Below are 16,460 nucleotides of genomic sequence, written 5' to 3'. Positions count from 1 at the left end.
GATCTTTCTCAGAAGGCAGGGATATGACCACTGTGTCCTGCCACAGATCCTGATTTTCACAGGGCGATCCTGCTTCCCATGCAGGTCAAGGGGAATTTGACTCTGTTAGTTTCCCTCCAAAAAGACGTCATTTTAAGTACTGCTCTCCCAGGAGAGGGACCTGCACTCTGCCTTTGGCTCTTTCCACTCTGCCATACCCAACAGGAGCTTTGCATATTGTCCTCTGGGGAGAACCTTGCCTTGGAAGTCTGACATAAAGGTCAGCTCTCAGCTTGTGTTTACTTACTAGGACTCATCAGTTCAGCTTCTCAAAATGAGGTTCCCATCTCAACTCCTGGGGCTTCTGATGCTCTGGGTCCCAGGTAAGAGCAGAGGATGGATGAGGAAGGAGATTGGGGTAGGGAGTGTGAGCTGTCTAGGTGCTGTTAGTCCCTATGTGTGCTCTGTCCAGGGTGAGATTGCCCTCCAATAGGGCAATTTAGTTTTGAGATAGTGAAAGCTATGAGGAAACTAAAGGGAATGAAGAACAGTGCTTTAGTGAGATGCCGAAAGAAAAAAAAATGTGGCCATTCTGTGCCCTGCAGTTCTTGGGTTATCCATGAAGATTGGATATATTTAAAGTAAGAATCAAATCACAAAATATGATTTGGCCTAATATAAATGAAATTTAAAATCATAAAAACGGCTTATAATGTTTCTCCAACCTGTACTTATCTCTCATTATTTTAGGATCCAGCGGGGATATTGTGCTGACACAGACCCCAATGTCCCTGTCTGTCAGCCCCGGAGAGCAGGCCTCCATCTCCTACAGGGCCAGTCAGAGCCTCGTACACAGTAATGGAAACACCTATTTGTACTAGTACCTGCAGAAGCCAGGCCAGTCCCCACAGGGCCTAATCTACAAGGTTTCCAAACATTTCACTGGGGTCCCAGACAGGTTCAGTGGCAGCGGGTCAGGGACAGATTTCATCCTGAGAATCAGCAGGGTGGAGGCTGACGATGTGGGAGTTTATTACTGTTTATTACAAACCTCTCTGTTTGGCAGTCCCCACTGGGCATGTGTGTTGCTTGAGCGGTGAGTGGGCATAGCAGAGGCTCTAAGCTGGCATCAGAGGCAGGTGTTGGGGAACTCAGGGCAGTAATGTGCAGCTGAGTGCTCTGGACCGAGTCCGGGCCCCTGGGGGCCAACAGCCTCAGTAGGGCACTACCAACCAAAGGGACATAATTAGGCTGTGGGCTGAGCAGTGAGCTACCAGGGAGAGTCGCCCTGAACCTCACCCTGCCCTGCCCAGCCTGTGTGTGGGGGTCAGGGAGAGTTACTCACCTGAGAGTCAGAAACCTGAGGCATATTGGTGACAATGCAAATTAAATACAATTTGGAGAAAACAAATTTTGTCATATTTTCAATAAGAAAATATTTGGTATCATTCAGAATTTATTATTTGCTATTGTCCCACTTTCTGAACCTCCTTTCCAAGTTAGACTAATTGTTCTGTAATCATGTTCCTTGGATAGCATTCTATATGTCCTCTCCCCACAGGAAATATGGCTGAAAATGATTAGTGGTGGTCAAACACCCAAACAGACCTTTGTAAATTCATAGAACATATGAACTCCTAATTTCATAAAGAAATAAAATAGTGTACATTCAGTATACATAGATATACACACATACTGAAAAATTACATTGACAAAGAAATGAGGATATCTTATTTTTTACAATGATGTGGATGGACCTAGAAACTATAATGCTAAGAAAAATAAGTCACACAGAGAAAGACAAATATGTGGTGATATCATGTATATGTGGAATCTACAAACAAAACAAACAATTACACAAGAAAACAGAAACAAACACAAAGAGACCCATGAATACAGAAAACACACAGGTGATGGCTGGAGGGGAAGGGAGCAGGGAGGCATGGGAAAATGGGGGAAGGGAGTGGGAAGTACATGAATAAATCACAGGGTTGAAATGTCCAGAGGAGGGAAAATAGTTAATAGTATTGTAATAGTTGCAAGAGCACAGATGTAGCTACACTTGGTGAGAGCAGGCATAACTTAAACACATGGCAGATTTTCAGGTTGCACACCTGAAGCCAATGTTACATTACGTACTAACTATACTTCAAAAAAGCAACAGCCACAAAACACACAGAGAGACACATGGAAGAAGATAACCCTAAAAGATTTATGTCTGCCTCCACTACCTTTTTCTATAAGAGGAAGGCAGTTCTTGGAATGTCAAAGTGGGTTCTGAGAAGACAACACAATCTGAAAGCTGTAGAGCATAGAATGCCCTTCATACACCACAGCTAGACACCGATGGTATGAACTTCTTCACAAAGGTAACCTCTTATACTGTTTAGCCTAAATATATTTGGGAGATGACAATGCTGGTACTACATTGCCAAAAAGCTTTCAAGGTTCAATAGACAAATTCATTATTGTTACAGAACATGATCTTGCCTGAAAAGGAAGCCGAATTGTACATTCTGTTGAAATGCATGGAAATTATAGGCTTTGAGGACCTCTCAATTCAATTAGTGCCCCCAAATTACAGATGGCCTAATTTGGGGTCATGTCAATTACCTGTCATAACACGGTGTGAAGGAAGTAAAAGAGTGATTGAATGTGCAGAACAATGTGATCCTGTTTCTGGTTGAGTAAATAAGTTTATTTATAGCCTATACGTGCCTAGTCCAAGATATTGGATTCCATGGTATATGTAATCAAAATTCAGATAATTCCATATACCCCCACCTCCTCATATGCACAGCCCCCGCCATCATCAACATCCCTTTCCAGATTGATACATTTGCGCAATCAATGAACCTACATGACTCATCATTATCATCCCATGTGTACAATTTACAGGACAGTTTGCTCCTGCTGTGGATAAATCTGTGAGTTTGCACTACCAAGTGCAACTATTAGAGTATCAAACAGAATTCTCTCACCATCCAAAACACCCTGGTGCTCTGCCTATTCATCCCCCCCCAACCCCTGGCAACCACTCAACTTTTTACCATCTCTATGGACAGTGGGTTATGCCTTTTCGGCTGAATAATATTTCATCGTCTGGATGCATCACAGTTTATTTAGCCTTTTACCTTGGGGAGGGCATCGGTTAAATACAAGTTTTGCAACTTATGAGTCAATCTCCTATACACATTGGTCTGCATGTTTTCCTGTGGACATAAGTTTTCAACTCCTTTGGGCAAATACCAAAAAGTATGATCGCTGAATGATATGGTAAGAGTAAGCTTAGTTCCATACGAAACTGCCAAAAATGTTTCCCAAAACGGCTACTCCCTTTTTGCATCTCTACCTGCAGTGAATGCTAGTTCTGTTCCTCCACGTCCTCGCCAGCATTTGGCACTGTCTGTGTTCTGGATTTTGGCCACTATAACGGGTATGTAGTGTCTTCTCTGATTTGCATTTCCTTAATGACCTATAATGTTGAACATCTTTCCAATGCCTATTTGATATCTGTCTTATCTTTGCTGATGAGGTGTCTGTTCAGATGCTTTGCCCATTTTTTAATTGCATCATTTCCTATTGTTGAGTTTGAAGTGTTCTTTGTTAGATGTGTTTTTGCAAAATATTTTCTCCCAGTCTGTGATTTGTCTCCTTATACCCCGGATAATGTCTGCCACAGAGTACTTTTCTTTTTTTGCCACTGCATCTTGTTATTTCATATATTAATAAAAAGTATATTACTGTACCATTAATTTTTAAAATACTTTGATGTTTGTATATAAATAAAATTTAGTTCCTTACTATGCTTATGTTTCTTCATTTTTTGTTTTTAAAAACCTTTTCGTGAAAAGGCACCATAGATTTTATTGGACCACATGGAAGTCTGTGCACAAAGAGATTAGAAATCTTTGGAATAAGGACCTGGGAGACTTCCCCACCACACTTCCCTACCACATTTCCCTACCACACTGACCCTGAAAGATGCTATTTGTGATATAAAATCTTTTTGTCTGACAAAGGGAAATCCCACCAGTGCCTATCTTTGGGGATTTGGGGATGGAGATGGGGTGGGGGCACATGGAGGGTTCTACTGTCAGTTTACACAGTGAGATCTTACACCATATTAACTCTAAAGCCTGGACAGAAACACTCTACCAAAATGGCTGGGAGACATGGAAAATCAGGGGCATCTGATTTTCTTTTTTTATGTGTTTGATCAACTAAGTTTTTTATCTGCAAAAACATCATATAGTTGAGTTCCTCGTCATTTCTCCCAACCTTTCTGGGTACATTTTATCATTATCCTCCCCTAGGACCACCCCACAATCAAGCCTGAGAAGTTCATAGCATGTGATCGATGGATCCCTGAGAACTTAGTTGCTGGGATAAGAGTGGAAGAGAGAGCTTGGACTGTGAACGGTCTAAGATGTTCAAATTTGTCTCCATGTTCTTTACTAGAATCCACCCAAGGATCAGTCACCTAGATTGCCTAATAAAGAGCAAATTCTTTGCCCAAGTAACCTGCCTTCTGCCTCTCACCTCTGCTTGTTTGCCTCCCCCATTCAGCCTTGGAGAACAGAGCAAAGCTTAGGTACTCTTCCAGCCTGGTCTTGGCCACAAAGAACTAGAGCTTCAGGTGGGAATGTACAAGCACTTTTCTCCTGACCTGTCTGCTCCTCTGAAATCTTTTTTCTTTAGAACTAGCTTGAATTCTTAGAGCTGTCTCCTCCCTCAGGGATGCATTAATAGCTGCTCAGCAAGAAGAGAACTCTGTGGAAGCAGATTCACTTAGAGCAGAAACTGCATGGTCAGTGTGCAGATGTGTTCTTTCTGCTTTTTTCATGTCAGCCATATGATTGGATAGGGTTGAAGACATGTGTAGTCATTTCCTGCACAGTGACAACCTCGGCCAAGCTGACCGGGACATGGAGAAGATGGCCATGGCCTGTACCATTAAGCTGTTGCAAATGAAGCCAGGGATGTCCTAGGGGGGAGACTGGGAAAATCCTGGAGACATGAGAACACAATATACCAGAAATGTATGTAAAGAGGTGTCAGAATAGAAGATGCAAACAGCAGTCTGGTGCCTCTTCCTCATTTTCAAGAAACTAGAGTGTAAAGCATGAGTGAAAGAGTGTGAACTCACACTGCTGGGTTCTTTCTTTGCTACATGTCTTGGAGGGCACTGGGGAGATGGGGAGGCTGCATTTCTCTGAGGCACACTAGAGCCGGTTTGTGGTCCAAATTCTTTCTCCATCCAAGGTTATCTCAGTTATGAGACTTCTGTCTAATGATTTTGCATTCAGAACTCTCTCTCGTTCCCTCCTTTCCAATTTTGTCAATAAATGACCTACGCTTGTATCATGAAAGGCAGTCACACACTGACCACGTCTGATTCCAAATTGAAAAAAGGACACTGGGATCCTTTTCAACTCTGTTGGTTTACAGCTTCCTCATTAATAAAAGGAAATTTACGTTGACCTTTTGACACTGTGGACATGCTAAATACTGAGAGTTGTTTGGAAATTCTTCCAACCTGCCCTCAGTTAGAAACACTGCATGAAATACTGGACCGTCAGACAAACATGGATCTAGGCATTTCTCATAAAGATGCTAAGGTCACTATGGGGGTAGCTGGATTTTCTCAAGACGAGCAAATACACAAACAAAAAACAACACAAAATCAACCAGCCATCAATTTTACAAATATAACTGCTGGGGTCCCTATTCCACAAGCTGGATTCACAGAGTTTTCTGAGCTCCAGGCATGAATATATGATACTCACCTCCCTTTTCTGTGTCAGCAGTGCAGGGAAGGGCACATTCCTGCACACACACAGCACATCTCCCTGCCTTGTCTCAGCACTAGATTGGGACTTGAGACTCAGAATAACCCCTCCTTGTCCTTAAAGTTAGGTCAAAGGTAGACAATTTGAAGATGTCAAAACAAAGTGACAAGACGTTCTGTGGTCCTGTGGTGGGAGTGGGAAAGAAGGAGGACATAGCCATCACACACTGATCTAGAAATTGGAGAATTTGGGGCTGGGATATAGTACTTTAGTACAGTATTAAGGTACCTAAAATGCTGTCCCTTGAAATTCATGGTTTCCCCCTGGTGGTCTCAAAGGGACCCTAGAAACTACCAACACCATTGTCCTCACTTAAGCAGGGAAAAATATATCTAGCGTTCAGAAAGTAGACTGTCATGGGTCACTTGGGAAGGCAACAGAAATTGTACTACAAGAGACACAATTTTCTAAACAATTCTTGCTGTTTTCACCTGATTCCTATAAAATGAAAGCCCCACGTAAAGTTTCTCTGCTTTCTCATGGAAAATGACATACAAATGATACTGATCATCCCTTTTCTTTTTCTTTACTGCACTTTGGAAGCTGAAGTCTATTTCAAAGGAAAAAGGGATTTGAGCATGTTTCTCATCCAAGAAAAACTTCCTTGTTTCCTACAAAAACCTGTATAATTCAATTAATATTCTTCACTTAGATGTAATCTTTGTATTCTCTACTTTATCTTCTCTTAGTAGATAAATCCATTTATATGGCCAAAAAACACTCAGAGTGAGGAGGGGCCTAGGACAGCCTTGTCCCTCCCAGGGAGGCTGAAAGGAAGGAGGGCTACAGATGCCAAAGTCCTGCTCTCTGTTCTAAAAACTTCCCCCAACAGCTTGCACATCAGCTCAGCTGAGTGTCCTTTAAAACAGGCACTGCATGGAGCCCTGGAGTCTGTGGTAGAGGATGGGCTCCCTTCCAGCAGGAACACCAGACCCCCAGCCTCTATAAGGATGCTGGTTCCCAGAATTCCTGATTTATGCCTGTGAGATAATAGAAAATATATATATTTGTCTCTGTCCAAAGTTCCTGGCCCAGGGCTCCCAAAACCTCTGTCATCTCCTAGGACATAAAAGACCTAGGAGCATCTTTTGCTCTGTGAAGAGGACCCTGAGTGGGCTCCTGGGTGGGCACTGGGCACCAGAAAGACCAAGCCATGATTACAAGGTTGGAACTTGCAGCCACATCACCCATCCTCTAGAGAAAGGAAAACGGCTAAAACGGAGGTAATCATTGATTATGTCTACGTGAGGAAGCCTCCATTATATCCCTACAGAGCAGTGTTCAGACAGCTCCCATATTTTTTAGCACTTCCAGCTGGGGGGTGACACACCACAATGCCATGGAAACAGAAACCATTGATCCTCCCAGTATTGGCCCTGTGAATCTCTCCATCTAACTCTTCATCTGATCCTTTCTCATATCCCTGAGTAAACGAGTAAACACAAGTAGATGATTCTCTGAGTTCTGTGAGCTACTCTGGAAAATTTTTCACACCAGAGCCAGGCTCATGGGAACCCCCACCCACAACTGCTCAAGGGCAAGGGCTCCTTCTTGAGCCCTTCAGTCCCATTAGATGATGAGACTGCTGATGGGCTAGTCTTTCTTGGGCTGGGGCCTCGATGTCACCCTTAGAGCCATGGCCAGCTGCTCTGGAGGATGAAGTGTGGACATGAAACCACTGAGAGCAGACCCAGAGCCAGGAGGCTGTGCCTCTGAGGAAACTCCATCTTGAAAGTGCTTGGCGTCCTCCACAAAGCTGGTCTGGGGCTGCCACCTGCCCAAGATATTCAGATCGAGCATTCTGTGTAATCATGCCTAGAATTGCATATATTCAGGTGTTTTTTTTTTTTTTCAATTCCATGTGATATCGGGTTTAAATTACCTGAGATCTAATAAAACTACAAACTCTATTGTTTTAGCTTCTCAAGCATTTGATTGCCTGACAGTGACTTGAGTTGTGAGGTCATTTGAGATTGACATAATTTGCACCAACACCTGAGTAACACCTACATCAGGCTGACACATGAAGAATCATCAGGTTATGTCCCTACGTTAATGCATGATGGTTGATAAACTGATGCCCCGAGCAGCTCTGACCCCACAGTCTGTTCCACAGTGACTGTGGGTCGCCAAAGACCCAGGAAAATGTCTGTCATAGGTACAAATGGCTGCTACACATTCAAATGGTTACCCAGTTCTTGCTATTCTCACCTACAGAATCTCTTCTTGAACTGCAGAGTCATGGCTGTGAATGCCAAGCATAAACCCATGGGAGAGACAACTTCTCACACAGAGCTAACAAGGAACCAGAACCCCTGATAGCAACTGTTTACACATCATGAGGAAGCCTGTATATGAGAAGGAGTCTTCTGAGCATCATAAGAAAAAGATAATGTAGAAGGAAACATTACAAAATGGAACAGTATTCTTCTGCCCCATCCTCATAGGAAGTGCTTCTCTTAAGAGATTTCTTTACTGTTATGGGGTGGGTGTGTATCTATCTGTCTGTCTGTCTGTGTGTCTATCTATCTGGGGAGAGAGAGAGAAGTATGACCGGCACTCACCAGATTGTAACAAATGGTTACCACAAATGTCATCCTCACTGCCTGAAGCATAAATTCTGTCTCTGTTCCTATTCTCTTCCCCAGGACTATGACTTCTCTACTTGTGAGTGAGAGATTCTTTCCTACTCCTGTAGGTTTTTTACATTCATCTTCACATAGAGTATAATAAATGAGGTCCCAGCTTGAATTTAATCCATTATTAAATTATTATTAAATTATCTAAAACTATTAACCTGGAAATAGCAGATCCCAAAGACTACTGAACCATCTCCAGTTCATCCTGGGATCCGGAGATCACCGGCCAATCAGCTGGAGTGGGAGTGAGACCTGTTTCCTCCTGGACATTAGCTGGCAGGAATCCAAGCAGGATGGCCTTTCACCTGACAGATATGGACTCTGGACACTCATGTCTGTATTGTCAGGGTCTCTGGAGCTTTCTCAAAAGGCAGGGCTATGAGCACTGTATCCTGCCACAGATACTGATTACCACAGGGATATCCTGCTTCCCACGCAGGTAGTAAGGAATTTGTCTCTGTTACATTTCCTCCAAACATAGAAGACATTTTTTTTTTAAAGAATTTATTTATTCATTTGACAGAGAGAGATCACAAGTAGGCAGAGAGGCAGGCAGAGAGAGAGAGAGAGAGGAGGAAGCAGGCTCCCTGTCGAGCAGAGAGCCCGATGCGGGACTCAATCCCAGGATCCTGAGATCATGACCTGAGCCGAAGGCAGAGGCTTAACCCACTGAGCCACCCAGGCGCCCCATAGAAGACATTTTAAGTTACTGCTCTCCCAGGAGAGGGACCTGCACCCTGCTTTTGACTATTTCCTCTCTGCCACACCCACCATGGGATTTGCATATTGTCCCCTGGGGAGGACCTGCCTTGGAAGTCTGACATAAAGGTCAGCTCTGAGCTTGTGTTTACTAATTGGACTCATCAGTTCAGCTTCTCAAAATGAGGTTCCCTTCTCAGCTCCTGGGGCTGCTGATGCTCTGGGTCCCAGGTAAGAGTAGAGGGGGGATGATATGAGAGATTGGGGTAGGGTGGGTAAGCTCGCCAGGTGCTAATGCTTCCCACGTGTATTCTGTCCAGGGGTTGGAATGTCCCTCATCTAGGGGAATTTAATTTTTAGACCTGTGAAAATTAATAATTAAATTGAAAGAAACTGAGAACAGTGCTCTAGTGAGATCCTAAAAAAAGAAACAAACAAAAAAAGACCACTCTGTGTCCTCCAATGTTGGGTTATTTGTGAATATTAGATATTTTTGGAGTATGAATCAAATCAAGAATAATACTACAAAAAGCTTAAAATCATAAAAATGGCTCATAATGTTTCTAATTAACCTGTACTTATCTCTCATTATTTTAGGATCCAGTGGGGTGGCCGTGCTGACACAGTCCCCACTCACCCTGTCACCCCCGGAAGTCAGCCTTAATCTCCTGCAGGGCCAGTCAGAGCCTCGTACACAGTAATGGAAACACCTATTTAAATTGGTACCTGCAGAAGCCAGGCCAGTCGCCACAGATCCTGATCTACTTGGTTTCCACCCATGTCTCTGGAGTCCCAGGCAGGTTCAGTGGCAGTGGGTCAGGGACAGATTTCACCCTGACCATCAGCAGGGTGGAGGCTGATGATGTGGGAGTTTATTACTGTCAGCAAAATACACATGATCCTCCCACAGTGTTTCAGCCCCAAGCACAAACCTCTCTGGTGGTCTGCACTGGGCACATGTGTTGCCTGAGCAGGAAGCCAGCACGGTAGAAGCTCTGAGCTGCCATCAGAGGCAGGTGCTGGGGAACTCAGGGCAGTAACATGCAGCTGAGTGCTCTGGACCGAGTCCTGTCCCCTGGGTGCAAACAGCCTCAGCGGGGCAAAACCAGCTCCAGAAGGGTCATGATCAGCCTGCAGAATGATGGGTGAGCTGCCAGAGACAACTGCCCTGAACCTCACCCTGACCCTCCTGACATGTGTGTAGGGGTCAGGAACAGTTACTCAGCCTGAGTGTCAGAAACCTGACCACTTATGGGACAACTACAAGTTCCATACATTTTGGAGCTAATAGATTTTGCCATTTTTCAATAGGATAATATTTGGTATCATGCAGAAATTATATGTTTTCTATTTCCAATCTCTCACCTTCTTCTTTCCCAGTTACACTAACTGCTCATGTACGATGTTCTCTATGGAAAAAAGGATATCCTTTTTCTTACAACAGACATAAAAACCATTGTTCAAATAGGTTCCACTTTTAAACATAAAACCCCAAATCTTTTAACCTATACAAGAAAATACATAGCAGAATGTATTGACATAGGAGTACAGGGTAGGAAGATCAGATCCAGGAAAGCATATCTGGTTTCCATTCCTAATTCTTCTGATCAAGGAAAGGTTCCTGAAAGCAGTAATTTTCAATCCCATCACTTATAGAGTTATTCAGGCACTGGAAAACAGAACCAAAACCCACAGTCTTGAGACCCCACACTAGTACTTTATAATCACCAGAGAGTAAGCCCATGGAAGGAGGCTCAGCAGCACCGGGCACATTCCTGTATCACACACAGCACCTCGGCCTCTCAAGGCTGACCCCAGTATTCTTGTTTCAACACAAGGAGGGGCTTGATGCTCATAATAACCTCTCCTTGTCCTTTAAGGTAGGTCAACTGTATAAAAATTGTGGCTATCAAAGCAATGCGACAAGATATTCTGTGGTCTTAGGGTACGAGTGGGTAAGTAGGACATAAATCTCAACCATAGAAAATTCCATAGAAAATTAAAAATTGAGCTTCCCTATGACCCTGCAATTGCACTACTGGGTATTTACCCCAAAGATACAGATGTAGTGAAAAGAAGGGCCATCTGTACCCCCAATGTTTATAGTAGCAATGGCCACGGTCGCCAAACTGTGGAAAGAAGCAAGATGCCCTTCAACGGATGAATGGATAAGGAAGATGTGGTCCATATACACTATGGAGTATTATGCCTCCATCAGAAAGGATGAATACCCAACTTTTGTAGCAACATGGATGGGACTGGAAGAGATTATGCTGAGTGAAATAAGTCAAGCAGAGAAAGTCAATTATCATATGGTTTCCCTTATTTGTGGAGCATAACAAATAGCATGGAGGACAAGGGGAGTTAGAGAGGAGAAGGGAGTTGGGGGAAATTGGAAGGGGAGGTGAACCATAAGAGACTATGGACTTTGAAAAAGAATCTGAGGGGATTGAAGGGGGAGTGGGAGGTTGGGGGAACCAGATGGTGGGTATTAGAGAGGGCACGGATTGCATGGAGCACTGGGTGTGGTGCAAAAACAATGAATACTGTTATGCTGAAAATAAATTTTTAAAAAAAGGAAAGAAAAAAAAAGAAAATGGAAGGGAATTTGGGGATAGGGATACAGTACCTAACTACAGTACTTCAGTTACTTAATGTTGCTGTCCATGGAAATGCATGTTTTCCCATTGGGTCTCAAAGGGATCCTAGAAACTACCAAATTCCTTCTCACCATTTCTCAAGAGAAAAAGATCTCCAGGGTTCAGAAAGTGGCTTTCCAGGGGTCATTCAGTAAACCAATGAGAATTGTAGTTCGAGAGACAAAATCTAAATGATTCCACTTTGCACTTGATTCCTATAAAATTAAAACCTTCAAGTAAAGTTTCTCTACTTTCTCCCAGAAGACAACATACAAGTGACTTTGATCATTTCTTTCCTTTATCTTAATTGAACTTTATAAACAGAAGTTTATTTTGAGAGAAAAAGGGACATAGTTCGGTTCGCTTCCAAGCAGAGCTCACTCATTTCCCAGAAGAACCTATAGAGTTCACTTAATATTTTTTAATTTAGATATAATGGTCATATTCCCTGTTTTATATTTCTTAAGTAGGCAAATACATTAATACTACCACAGAGTCCTCAGAGTGAGGAAGGGGCCTAGGACAGCCTTGTCCCTCCCAGGCAGTCAGAAAGGAAGGATGGCTACAGATGCCAAAGTCCAGTTCTCTTCTCTAAAAACTTCTCCAACAGCTCCCTCTTCCACTCAGCTGAGTGTCCTTTACAAAATGCATGTTTTGGGGAGGGTAGTGCCTGGATGGCTCAGTTGGCTAAGCCTCTGCCTTTGGCTGAGGTCATGATCTCGGGTCCTGGGGTCAGGCTTCCTGCTCAACCAGAGTTTACATCTCTCTCTCTCCTTCTGCCCCTTCCCCTTCGCATGCACACTCACGCTCACCGACCCTCTTTCCCTCTCTCAAATAAATTCTTAAGATCAAACAAACAAATTAATTAATTAATTTAAAAAAAACAGGCACTGCTTGGAGCCCTGGAGTCTGTGGTAGAGGACAGGCTCCCTTCCAGCGGGAACACCAGGCCCTCCAGCCTGTATAAGGATGCTGGTTTCCAGAATTCCTGATTTATGCCTGTGAGATAATAGAAAATATGTATATTCATCTCCGTCCAAAGTTCCTGGCCCAAGGCTCCCAAAACCCTTGTCATCTCCTAGGACATAAAAACACTAGAAGCATATTTTATTCTGTGAAAAGGACCCCAAGTGGGCCTCTGGGTGGGCACTGGGCACCAGAAAGACCAAGCCATGATTACAAGGTTGGAACTTGCAGCCACATCACCCATCCTCTAGAGAAAGGAAAGGGGCTAAAACGGAGGTAATAATTGATCATGTCTATATGAGGAAGCCTCCGTTATATCCCTACAGAGCAGTGTTCAGACAGCCCCCATATTGGTGAGCACACCCAGCTTGGGGGTGACACGCCCCAACACTATGGGAACAAAAACCATTGATCTTCCAGTCTTGGCCCTGTGAATCTCTCCATCTAGCTCTTCATCTGATCCTTTCTCATATCCCTGAGTAAACTAGTAAACACAAGTGGGTGATTCTCTGAGTTCTGTGAGCTGCATTGGAAAATGTATCACACCTGAGGATGGGTCAATGGGATCCCCACCCACAAGTGGTCGGGGGCAGGGGCTCCTTCTTGAGTCCTTCACTCCCATTAGACAATGAAACTGCTGATGGGCTAGTCCTTCTCTAGCGGGTACTCCACACCACCCTGTAGAGCCAAGGGCAGCTGCTCTGGAGGATGAACTGTGGACACGAAGCCACTGAGAGCAGACCCAGAGCCAGGAGACTGTGCCCCTGAGGAAACTCCATCTTGAAAGTGCTTGGTGTCCTCCACACAGCTGGTCAGGGACCACCACCTGCCAAAGATATTCAGATCAAACATTTTGTGAATCATGCTTAAAATTGCATATATTCAGGGTTTTTTTTTAAATTCTGTGTGATATCTGGTTTAAATTACCTGAGATCTAACAGAACTACAAACTCTACTCGTTCAGTTTCTCCAGGGTTTTGATTGCCCGATGGCGACTTGAGTTGTGAGGTAATTTGAAGTTGACACAATTCTATCAACTGACTAACACCTACATCAGGCCGACACAGGCAGAATCATCAGGTTATGTCCCAGCTTTAATGAAGGATGGTTGGTAAACTGATGCCCCATGCAGCTCCGACCCCGCACCCTGTTCCACAGTAACTGTGGTTCACCGAAGACCCCAGAAAATGTCCATCATAGATATGGGTGACAACAAATTATTGGAATTTTTATCCCAGTCCTTGCTATTCTCACCTACAGAATCTCTATGTGAGAGACACAGCTTCGCACATAGAGCTAACTAACAAGGAACCAGACCCTCTAACAGAAATTGGTTATAAATGATGAGGAAGCCTCTGTGTGGGAAGGGAAAACATTGTTTTCTGGGAACAATGGGAAATATTATTCATTCTGTCCATCCCCTTAGACAATAATGACTTGAGAAATCTCTTTGTTTGATATGCGGTGTGTGTGTACCTTATCTAATATGCACCAAATGATAATGTATGTGTCTATCATCTGTCTGCTTTGCCTACTATTCACCTACCCATCTAATAGTCTCTCTGAGGAGAAAGACAGAAGTATGACAGGATACACACCACATTGTAACAATTGGTTGCCACAAAATTCATACTCACTGTCTGAAGTATACAATCCTGTCTTCTCTCCTATTCTCTTCTGCAGGACTATGAGTTCTCTTGCATAAGAGAGATTCTTTTCTACCTGTCAAGTTCCTCTCACTTTCATTTTCTCAAAGAGTAGATAATTCATGAGGTGCTAGCATGAGTTTAATTCATTTTAAATCATCATTAAATTCTCTAAAACCATTAACCTGGGAACAGCAGATCCCAGAGACTCTAGTTCATCCTGGGATCTGGAGGTCGCCGGACAATCAGCTAAAGTAGAAGTGGGACCTGTTTCCTCCTGGACATTAGCTGACAGGAATCCAAACAGGATGGCCATACACCTGCCAGAAATGGGCTCTGAACACTCACGCCTGTATCATCAGGGTCTCTGGAGTTTTCTCAAAAGGCAGAGCTATGAGCACTGTGTCCTGCCAGAGATCCTGATTATCACAGGGAGATCCTGCTTTCTGTGCAGGCAGTAGGGAATTTGTCTCTGTTAGGTTTCCTCCAAACACAGAAGACATTTTAAGTTACTGCTCTCCCAGAAGAGAGACCTGCCCCCTGCCTTTGGCTCTTACCATTCTGCCACACTCACCACGGGATTTGCATAATGTCCCCTGGAGAGGACCTTGCCTTGGAAGTCTGACATAAAGGTCAGCTCCTAGCTTGTTTACTTACTAGGACTCATCAGCTCAGCTTCTCAAAATGAGGTTCCCTCCTCAGATCCTGGGGCTGCTGATGCTCTGGGTCCCAGGTAAGAGTAGAAGGAGAATGAGATGGGAGATTAGGGTGGGGAGAGTGAGCTGTCTGGGTGCTATTACTCCCTATGTGTGCTCTGTCCAGCATTGAGATTGCCCTCCAACAAGTGGTATTAAATACTGAGATCTGTTAAAATTATGAAAATGCTACAGGAACAAAGAACAGTGTTTTAGTGAGATGCTGAAGGAAAAAAATGTGACCACTCTGTGCCCTGCAATTCCTGGGTTATCCATGGAAATTAGCCCTAGAGTAGGAATCCAATCACAAAATATGATTTAGCCTAATATAAATGATATTTAAAATCATAAAAATGGCTTATAATGTGTCTCCATTATCTGTACTTATTTCTCATTATTGTAGGATCCAGTGGAGAGGTTGTGATGACACAGACCCCACTCTCACTGCCTGTCACCCCCGGAGAGCCGGCCTCCATCTCCTTCAGGGCCAGTCAGAGCCTTGTACACAGTGATGGAAACACCTATTTGCACTGGTACCTGCAGAAGCAGGCCAGTCCCACATAGCTCCTGATCTACAGGGTGTCCAACCATTTCACTGGGGTCCCAGACAGGTTCAGTGGCAGCGGGTCAGGGACAGATTTCACCCTGACAATCAACAGAGTGGAGGCTGATGATGTGGGAGTTTACTGTCAGCAAGGTATACAGTATCCTCTCACAGTGGTTCAGGCCCAAACACAAACGTCTCTGGTGGTCCCCACTGGGCATGTGTGTTGCCTGAGCAGGGAGCTGGCACAGCAGAGGCTCTGAGCTTGTGTCAGAGGCAGGCGCTGGGGAACTCAGGGCAGCAACATGCAGCTGAGTGCTCTGAACAGAATCCTGACCCCTTGGCGCCAACAGGCTCAGCGGGGCACAACCAGCTCCAGAAGGGACATGATCATCCTGTGGGCTGAGCCGTGAGCTGGCAGGCACAGCCGCCCTGAACCTCACCCTGACCCTCCTGGCTTCTGTGCGTGGGTCAGGGACAATTACTCAGCCTGAGCGTCAGAAACATGAGGCATATTTGTGGCAACACAATTACATACATTTTTTGAGCTAAGAAATTCTGTGATATTTTCTGTAGGATAATATTTGATATCGTTCATAATTTATTATTGCTTATTTTCCCACTCTCTGAATTTCTTCTTTCCCAGTTATACTAACTTTTTTTGTGCTATATTCTCTAAATAACATTCTATACACACTACCCCCACAGGAAATGGCTGAGAACGATTAGTAAACCTTTTTTTTTCAAGCTCCCAAAAAGACTTGTAAACCCATAGCAGATATAAGCTCCTAATCCTATAAA

The 16,460-nt window shown here is 43.9% G+C and overlaps 3 pseudogenes; all 3 read left to right on the top strand.

The window, feature by feature from the left end:
- Positions 1 to 302: 302 nt before the first annotated feature.
- LOC111140017 lies at positions 303 to 4,970 on the top strand (annotated as a pseudogene).
- A 4,365-nt stretch (positions 4,971 to 9,335) lies between these two features.
- Positions 9,336 to 10,159, top strand: LOC111140016 (annotated as a pseudogene).
- Positions 10,160 to 15,104: 4,945 nt separating this feature from the next.
- On the top strand, positions 15,105 to 15,922 carry LOC111140010 (annotated as a pseudogene).
- The last annotated feature ends 538 nt before the right edge of the window (positions 15,923 to 16,460 follow it).

Source organism: Enhydra lutris, unplaced genomic scaffold, assembly GCF_002288905.1.
Source record: "Enhydra lutris kenyoni isolate GAN:26980312 unplaced genomic scaffold, ASM228890v2 scaffoldscaffold145, whole genome shotgun sequence".
In the NCBI taxonomy this organism is placed as follows: domain Eukaryota; kingdom Metazoa; phylum Chordata; class Mammalia; order Carnivora; family Mustelidae; genus Enhydra; species Enhydra lutris.
The sequence above is the reverse complement of the archived record's forward strand: the minus strand, read 5'-3'. Positions and strand labels throughout refer to the sequence as shown.